This window comes from Ailuropoda melanoleuca, chromosome 1 (assembly GCF_002007445.2).
Source record: "Ailuropoda melanoleuca isolate Jingjing chromosome 1, ASM200744v2, whole genome shotgun sequence".
NCBI lineage: Eukaryota > Metazoa > Chordata > Mammalia > Carnivora > Ursidae > Ailuropoda > Ailuropoda melanoleuca.
Window position 1 is genome coordinate 20,316,786 of NC_048218.1, and position 10,315 is coordinate 20,327,100.

Genomic DNA, 10,315 nt, shown 5'->3' on the forward strand with positions numbered 1-10,315 from the left:
TTTTTTCAACTGGCATAAAGTTTCAGATATGCAAGATGAGTTAGTTCTAGAGATCCACTGTTCAGCATTGTACCTATAGTCAGCAATACTGTATCATGCACTTAAAAACTGGTTGAGAGGGTAGACTTCATGTTGTTCTTACCACCCACCAATACACATGCATACAACAAAACAAAACAACAACTAAAAACCAAACACAAGAATGAACAGGTCTATTATCTTGACTCCGTTGATGGCTTCACAGGTGTTTGCATATGTCCAAGCTCATCAAACTGCATATATTAAATATGTGTAGTTTTTGGTGTATTTATACTTTAATAAAGCCATTTAAAAATTGAAAAGAAATGTCATGAGTTGGAGGGGATTTCAAGCAACTGGCTCTGTCCTATATTGATTCAGGGGGATAAATTGCTGTATTACTTGGAAAACTTAGCCATGTCTGCTAATACTGAACACAATCTATCTTTTATTACAACTCCATTCCTACTTATATATACACCATAACTTGAACTTGTCACCACCCGAAGACATCAGCAATAATGTTCACAAAAACAACATTCATAACAATAAAAATGAAAATAATACAATGTTCTTCTATGGTAGAAGAGCAAGTTTATGTATATCCATACACTAAAATCCCGTACAGTGATGAAAGCTGGTAGATGACATATACAATCACAGAGCATAAGAAGCCTGACACAAAAGTATAGGTTTTATATTGATCCCATTTACCAGGCAAAACTGATGTTAGAAGTCATGATAGTTACATGAGGTTACATGTACATGAGGTTACAATTTAAGAGTTCTGTAAGAATTCAAGAGAAGGGTTACAATTTGAGAAGGTAGTGAGGGGAAAGGGATGTCTATTATTGAAATACTCTTTCTAAATATGAGTACTGTTTGGAAATACATTGAATGGAATTAAGATTTATTCTGGAGGAAAACTTTATAAGTAGTCTGTAGAATGACTCTTTGAAATTATTACAGATGATGTTTCTATGTTGCAGATAACTTCCTAGCCCTCATTAGAGTGACACTGTAACAGATGAAAGGTCTTTTCATTTGGCAACTACAGATGGTGAAGGGAAATCACCTGTTACTGTTTCCACCCATTCTCCCTTCACTTAACGTCATGCATAGAGAGGACTTCATCCTCTAAACTGAATTTGTTTTCTTTTCCTTCCTCTCACCCAAGTATGTTCCTCTTTCTGTATTTCTTTTCTTTTTACATTTTATTTCACTGTCATTTATGAAAGCAGAGATTTTTTAAAGTAAGCCTTCAAATAAATTTAAACTTTCTGTCTGCCCTACATGGCCCTGTGTAATCTGGCCCTTGCTTTTTCCTCCTCATTAAGTTCCTACCTCCTGACATTTGCTCACTCACCTATGGCCCCCTTCTCTCCTTACAGTTTCCTCCTCTTTGCCATTTGAAGCATGGAAGACGCTGTTTTTTTTGAACTTGCCTGCTTTCTCTGTAGCTGGAATCTCTGTTGCCTGGCAATTTCATGATTGTTTCTTTTCCAAAGTCCAAGTCTTTCCATTTTTATCTTACATTTTTCTTCTGTGTTACTAGGGTGTTCCAAAAAAGAAGTAATTCCATAAGAGCAGAGACTGTGCCGGTTAAATTTAGCTCTTTATTGTGGTGTCCCCAGTTCCTAGTACACTGGATGACCTTAAAATGTAGTCGTTATGTATCTGGTGAATTAATGAATAAATGAATAAATGTGTCTTTGACTTCTTGTTTTCTTATACTAATACCCTAGAACTAATTTAACTCTTTAATTTGCTAAAGAACAAAGAATTCTGTTTTCCAGGGGTTTTGTAGCAGAATATTGATTTTTGATAAAGTGGATTTTGTATAAAGGATTCTATATCAAAAAACCTCATTATCTCTCGCCTGCAGTAGTATATGATTCAAATTCAATAATCATAGATAACTGAATGGAGCCCATGACTAAATAATAAAAGTGTGCTTTAATTATTTAGTTAAATTAATAATTTAATTAAATGATTTGATCATGAATTCAATTTTAGAAAGGACCCTACATAGTACTTATGTATATGGCTTTGAAATTGTAAAGATAGTCTATAATAACAAAACTGTAAAATTATATTCATTGTCATAGAACTCAAACAACACATACACACATACACACGCATGTGCATATACTCAAGGGCAAAAGAAAAGAGGTAGAAAAAATCCATAATTTATCAGAGAGCACAATATAGTTATAAATTGATTCCTTGAAAACATTTTTCTATTTGTTTCTTTTTTCCCTCTACATGTTCTCCTTAATGATACTCAAAATATTTTCACTTAAAGGATTAACTGAACCTTTAATGTTCAATTTGAGTATTTATTATTGCAATATAGCTATTACCAACTTCCACCAATTTGCGAAAAATTTAAATGTATTTCCAGACTCAAAGTAATAGGTAGTTTAAATGTAGTATTGGTAAATTTAATGGTCTCTAAGAACTAGTCAGTACAGACTTCATCTTCAGTGGCTTCTTAAGATGTTCAAATATTGACATATTTTATTATTTTATATAGCCATATCTACTATTTAAAATCAATATTCTTATTATAAAAGGGCTAAAACTTATAAGGTAAAAGAAAGTAAAAAATTACTAATAACTTTTGAATAATCAAGTAATTTTTGACAATTATTTACTGAAGTTCTATAATTGTAAGGTGTTCAGCCCTCAGCCTCCCTTGATCTGTGGTTTGTAAGAATCCTTGCAGGTGAAATATTACCCTTGAGCAAACCCATTATCCACTAGATGGTAGTATATCCTTTCTTATTTTATAAAAAAGATAGACAATTTCAGTTCTTTTAAAAATTTTAGATGAAAAGAATAGAATTACTTGCCAAAACAAGTTTAGTATTGTTTTGTGTTTGCATTGTTATTCTATTTTTTTAGTTTTGGCTTTTTCTGCATTTTTTTTTCCAATTTTCTGTTTTATATTTCCTGCTTATGGAGAGTATAAGAAACTATAATGTAAAAATTATGTTGTTCAGCTAATATAGATATATAGAGATATATGTAGATGTATTTAGATATGTTTCTTAATTTATAAACAGAAATTTAGGCATTTTTAACATTACAAATTGAAATATTATTTACTTTTTTCTAGTCCAATTTTAATATCTGAATTTTATTTTACAAGAAAAACTATATTAAAATAAATATGAATAGAACTATTTTACTGTAAATACTATTCCTAATAAAAAGTTATTCAATACTTCAGTACCCTTTATAAAGTGGAAAAGTCAGTTAAAATGATACATTGTTTTAGAGTGATATCACTGAGTAATAAATGCGTTCTCCCTGGCCCTTTTCCCCAAATAAGCTGCTGTAACCCATTTAATAAGGAAGTCCAGATTATGTACATGTGGTTTTCAGTATTTATGGAAATAATACAAATTCTACATAGAATGTGCTTGAAGGTATTACTTCTTGCAATTGCTAGATTTATCCATCAAATATGTTACTTTTCTGAAGCGTTGCAAAGAAATAGAGTATTGGATCTTCTCAANAGGAAGGCCAGATAATGTACATGTGGTTTTCAGTATTTATGGAAATAATACAAATTCTACATAGAATGTGCTTGAAGGTATTACTTCTTGCAATTGCTAGATTTATCCATCAAATATGTTACTTTTCTGAAGCGTTGCAAAGAAATAGAGTATTGGATCTTCTCAAATGCTTTTGTTGGGGTTAAAATTAGGATAATATGTTTGGAAAGCTATTTTAGAATACCTTGTAATAAACATAATCACTGACATGGAAACCAAATTTCTGGAAATGTATTCTAAAGTATATTTATGAAAATGTGCAACAATTTAGGTACAAAGATAGTAATCACTATATACTCTATATATGAGTATGGAAGTTTAAAAATCATTAATGAAAACTCATATAATGGAACACTCAAAAATCATTAAACATGTTTCTATATTAACACACAGAAATTTATGCAATATTAATCTACATGGGAAAAAAAAGCATTTGTTTTTTAGTCAAAAGACATGTAAAAATATTAGATTATGAGCTCATATATATAAGATGAATTCATAATCTGCCTTTATATAGATTTCTGCATATCTGTGTGTATTTTCAATCCTTTGCTGCTAAAATATAGAAATATAATTAATATGGATTATTGACCTTGCTTGCTTTCTACAAAGTACTAAACTTACCAGTTCTAATAGTGTTTTTGTAGTTTACTGGATTTTTTAAATGTAAATAATTCTATCTGCAAATGAAAGCAGTTAGGTTTCTTTCTTTTCCTTCTTTCTTTCTTTCTTTTTTTTTTTAAGATTTTATTTATTTATTAGAGAGAGCACAAGCAGGGGAGCAGTAGGCGGGGTGGGGGGGAGAGGAAAAAGCAGGCCCCCCCCCCCCAGTGAGCAAGGAGNGCCTGATGCAGGACTCCATCCCAGGACCCTAGGATCATGACCAGAGCCAAAGGCAGATGCTTAACTGACTGAGCCACCCAGGCTCCCCACATGTTTTTCATTCTTATGTTTGTTTCTCTGAACAAAAGGTGTCTCATACGTCTGGCTATTTTAATATTTTCTCTTTATTATTAGCTTTCAGTAAATTGATTTTGTATGCTTTGGTGTGGTATTCTATATATTTATTTTGCTCTGGGTTTATTCATTGAGATTTTGTCACTATGTATTTAGAATTTTCATTAAATTTGGAAAATTTTCAGTGATTTTTACTTCACTATTTCTTTTACCTCCTTCTTGTTCTTGTACTCAAGTAATGCATAAGTTTGATTGCTTGATATTGTCCCACATGTCAAAGAGGGTCTGGCTAATTTTTAAAATTTTTTTTGCTTTCTCTCTTTCTCTTGTGCTTCATTTCAGATATTTTCTGTTTTTATATTTACTATTTAATAAATTGTTTCCTCAAGAGTGCCTAAAATGCTATTAAATTTCAGATGTACTTTTTTTATTTCCAGAAGTTATATTTGTCTTTTTCAAAATATTGTTCTTGTGGCACCTGGGTGGCTTAGTCAGTTAAGCAGCTGACTCTTGGTTTTGCCTCAGGTCATGATCTTGTGGTCCTGGGATTGAGTCCTACATTGAGCTCCACACTAGGCAAGGAGTCTCCTTGGGGATTCTCTCCCTCTCCCTCTCTCCCTGTCCCTCCCCCAGCTCGTGCTCTCTCTCTCTAAAATAAAGAAATAAATCTTTTAAAAATATATCCTTCTTTTCTCTCACTATATATATATATATTCTTTCCAAGCTTTTATTTAAATTATAATTAACATGCAGTGTAATATTAGTTTCAGGTGTAGAACTGAACGATTCATTACTTACATACAACATCCCGTGCTCATTATAAGTGCACTCCTTAATGCCCATCACCGATTTCATCCCCCCAACCCCCTCCCTTCTGGTGACCATCAGTTTGTTCTCTATAGTTAAGAGTCTATTTCTTGATTTGTCTCCTTCTCTCTCCCCCCATGTCCATTTGTTTTGTTTCTTAATTCCCTGTATGACTTAAATCATATTTGTCTTTCTGTGACTTATTTCTCTTAGCATAATACTCCCTAGCTCCATCCACGTTGTTGCAAATAGCAAGATTTCATTCTTTTTTATGGCAGAGTAATATATATATATATATATCACATCTTCTTTATCCCTTCATCAGTCAATAGACATTTGAGCTCTTTCCATAATTTTGCTATTGTTGATAATGTTGCTATAAACATCAGGGTGCATGTATCCCTTCAAATTAGTATTTTTGTATCCTTTGGGTGAATCCAATTGCTGGATCATAAGGTAGTTATATTTTTAACTTTTTGGGGAACCTCCATACTCTTTTCCAGAGTGGTTGCACCAGTTTGCATTCCCATAAACAGCATAAGAGAGTTCCCCTTTCTCCACAGCCTCGCCAACATCTGTTGTTTCCTGTGTTGTTAATTTTAGCCATCCTGGCTGCTGTGAGGCGATACCTCATTGTAGTTTTGGTTTACACTTCCCTGGTGATGAGTGATATACTGGCACAAAAACAGACACATAGATCAATAGAATGGAAAACCTGGAAATGAACCTACAACTATGTGATCAATTATTCATCCACAAAGCAGGAAAGAATATCAAATGGAAAAAAGACAGTATCTTTAATGAATGGTGTTGGCAAAACTGGACAGCAATGGAGGAAAGAACAAAACTGGACAACTTACACCATAGACAAAATAAATTCAAAATGGATTAAAGGCCTAAATGTGAGATGGGAAACCATGAAAATTCTGGAGGAAAACATAGGCACTAACCTCTTGGACAGTGGCTGCAGCAACTTCCTGTTAGGTATATCTCCAGAGGCAAGGGAAACAGAAGCAAAAATAAACTATTGAGACTTCATCAAAATAAAAAGCTTCTGCACAGCGAAGGAAACAATCAACAAAACTAAAAGGCAACCTACAGAATGGGAAAAGATATTTGCAAANTTTCATCAATGAGTGAAATCATTGGGCTCCTGTTTGGCTTTCTCCCTTCCCAAACTGCAATCCGTATAGTACATACCACCAGAAGGCTGCGGTGATGTTGGGTCGGAGTCACCTGATTTTTTTCTCCCTTCTCTACCTGCTGCACGTTGTACAATGTCAAAAAGTGATGTTTGCTATATTTTATTTTTCTAGCTGTTTATTTTGAGTGGGTAACTTAGGACAGGGGTTACTCCCTCTTGAATAAAAGCATTATCAGAAAGCAATATTACAGGAATATTTCTATGTTTCTTCATGATCTGGACTTTCTGCGTAAAAACCGCTAGCAATCAGAGGTAAGAGATGAGTAAGTAACTTGGAAGTTAGAGATTATATATTTCTCTGTAGTGGTTTACAGTTTTATCCCCCCTGGAGCCACATGTTTACCATCCAAATGGTAATGAATTTAGAGAATTTCCCTCTGATCCACAGAAAGGATTTACTTATCTTAGCAAGATNAATTTTTTAAACTTTCTTAGATTAAGTTTAGAGTAGTTTTCACCCTAAAGCTAATTAACCATACAATGCAAAGTTCGATGCAAAGTTCGATGCAAAGTTCGATGCTTCATTAGTTGCGTATAACACCCAGTGCACCGTGCAATACGTGCCCTCCTTACTACCCATCACCAGTCCGGGGATGTACTGTATGGTGACTAACATAATATAATAATAAAATTTAAATTAAAAAAATAGAAAAAAAAATAAAAATAAAATAAAATCTCTCTGAACACCTCAAAAAAAAAAAAAGCTAATTAACCACACTTCTTAGGTATGGCCATTTCAGGATCTGATAAATTTCTGTGTNCGAAATATAGTTAGCCATATTTAAAGCAGAAATTGCAGTTAAAGGTCAGCTACACCTCCAAAGATTTAATAATGTATTTGAAGATGGTAGTTGCTAAAATTTACAGTCCATGATACTATCTTTATTTTATAGCAATTACTGATTTGCTTCTTTACCTTAGCGTTCAATGTGCTTTTTTCAAATAAAATTTTGTAAAACTTCATAGCTCTCTACTAAGTATTAAATAAATTCTGTGATCATGGATCATATTTAAACAGAATATAGTCATTAGTAAATATAAACATTTGAGTTTTTAAATTTATATTTTCAAATAATCTTAATTACATGAATTACTATTTGTACCATGTGAAAGAATGCTTAATTTTTAAAAAAACGATGCATTTTTTTTTAAATAGGCATTAGTGCCCCAGGAAATTACTCCTTCCCCCATCTTTATGAAGTATATTTGGTATACAAAAACCTGCACTTAATTAATATATACAATTTGGTGATTTGGGAAATAATCTATACTCATGTTACCATCACCATAATCCAGGTAATAAACTTACTCATCATCTCCAAAGTTTCTCTTCATCCCTTTGTTGTTCTTTCTCCTTTTCCCATTCCCAAGAAAGATACTGTGGATATAACAAATAGTTATAGCTTGTAGATACTTCTTGGTTTTAGAATGGTAACGCTTTTAAGAAGTATTTTCTAAAATAACAGCTCAAGAGATGACATTGAGGCTTTGCAGTCTGTAATTAATGAAGTTGCCGAAAGCTGCTTCTTATGATGTATTTGCCCAATCATGATTTTTTTATCCAGATTCTCATGTATTATTAAGGGCCTCTGTTAATTAATTGTCTTTTCTTATATAGATGAGAGTTTTGTTTTGTTTTCTATTTCTTTTACACCTGCAAATATTTTAAAGAATAATTTATGATATGATATCCCCCAATAAAAATCTTTTTTTAATAAAAGCACAAAGAAGTATAAATAATGTTCAAAATCTGATTATTTGGAAGGTAAGATAATTTATGCATTTCTACCTTATTAGGATATTTACATTCCAAAAGTTAGTTTAAAGCTCAAATAATCTGTTATATCTGTGCCAAACTAAAACCATAGCTCTACCTATTCCTTATCACTGTCAAATGTTTAATTGTGTGGTGGAGGTGGCTGGCGGGGGACACCTTGAAATATGACCATCCTGCCTCTCAAAGAAGTTTTGCACATAGTGCATAACCATTAAGTGATTATAATTCATTTATTTATTGAATGGGAAGTAATCCTGGAATTTTTTAGGTATCTAACACCAGAACATGTCCCAATTTTTTATTTGTGCTTGAGTTATCCACACTGATGTCACCCTGAGATTAGTGCCCTTGCAATAATGATGAATTACTGGAATGGTCATGGCCAGACATCCTGATCTCCACGAGTAAAACATTCACAATGCGTCTTCAAGGACATCACTGGCTTTCAGGAATGAATGTCACCTGCAGCCTCACCAATTCTCTGTCCTGAGCAACCTAAACTTTCATTATCTAATAGTCTGCCTTCTGTCACTGACAGTTTTCTTATAGCCTTCATTCATTTAAAGCTTCCTCAAGCTGTTAAGTGCCTGTTTTTCAAAGGCAGCTGATCACCCCCTTCAAGACTTCATTCTTCTTCTGTCACATTTTGTCTTCTTGCTAAAAGTGCTGAGGTTAGTAACTCATGGTCAAATATACAGGAAAATAAGATGAACATACATGGCATATGTCATTCAATGATGTTGAGAACTTGTTCCCATATGAACTCATAGACACTATACCCCACTAAAATTTAAGGGGAAAAAACTAAATTATAGGATTTAATAATGAAGTAAGCTTTACACTAAAATATTTATTTAATTACCCTTGGCTTATTTTATATGAGTTCAGCAAACAAGTAATTAATTTTTAGCCAGCCTTGGGCTTTCAATAGTAAAGTAGGAGTATTTATAATAAATTTCCACTGAAGAATAAGTTATTCATTGGCCATAATTTATGTATTTTTATGGCGTTTTGAAAATTTAAATAAAAATGGTTCATAATTTCTTCACCCCTCCTCCTGTTTTCTCAAAACAACTTCTAATAACTTAACAATAAATCAGATTATTCTAGTTGTTCAATCAGCACTGAAACAACCTGATTTACTGCTTCATAAGCTAATTATTTTGGTTCCATTCTGTTAAAGACCACCACCATTCTGCAAATTTCCCATACAAAATAAAAATGACAAAGGAATTATTTGGAATATTTAGACTGAGATCTTATTATAACTATTTAGTGTAGTTTCCAAAGGTACAATTCACCTGCATTTTATGACTAATCTTGTCCCCATGAAATTAATTCATACAATATATTTTCTTGCAATCAGACATATAATATTAGATAAAATATGTGCTCTATCCAAATACCTATTCTAGCAGAGCATAAAAGGAAAAGTGTGTATACTACTTTTTATTCAAAAGTTTATAAAGAAAGATAAGCATCATAAACAAAGAAAGTGGTGACAAGTGCCCAGCAGAAGTTAAAAAAGAGTATAGAGTATGAGACATATTTATACGTGGGTAAAACATTCCCAAACTTGTTTTCATGACTTAAGAGACAGAGACTAGAATTTAGAACTTAAAACCATAGTCCCAAAGTTTGTTCAAGTGATTCATATCTCCATATAATTAGAGGAAGTTATTTCATTTTCACAAAAATATCGGTATACATATATAGCATAAATATAAAAGTAAGTTTAAAAATAGAAAAACAGAGAAGTACTTCATTGAAGAACTAGAGACATTGATGATATAAGATTATTTTGCTCTGTTGCTACTGTATATCTCATTTAAGTCTTTTGCTAGAGCAACGAGTATAGAAGATAACACATATGTGAAGGAATCATTGATAGTATTTAGAAAAGTGTTTAATAATATACTGAGTGTATTGTCATGTAGCTGAATCATTTATATATTTTTTCCTGGCACAAAAGCATTTGTTGCATATAAA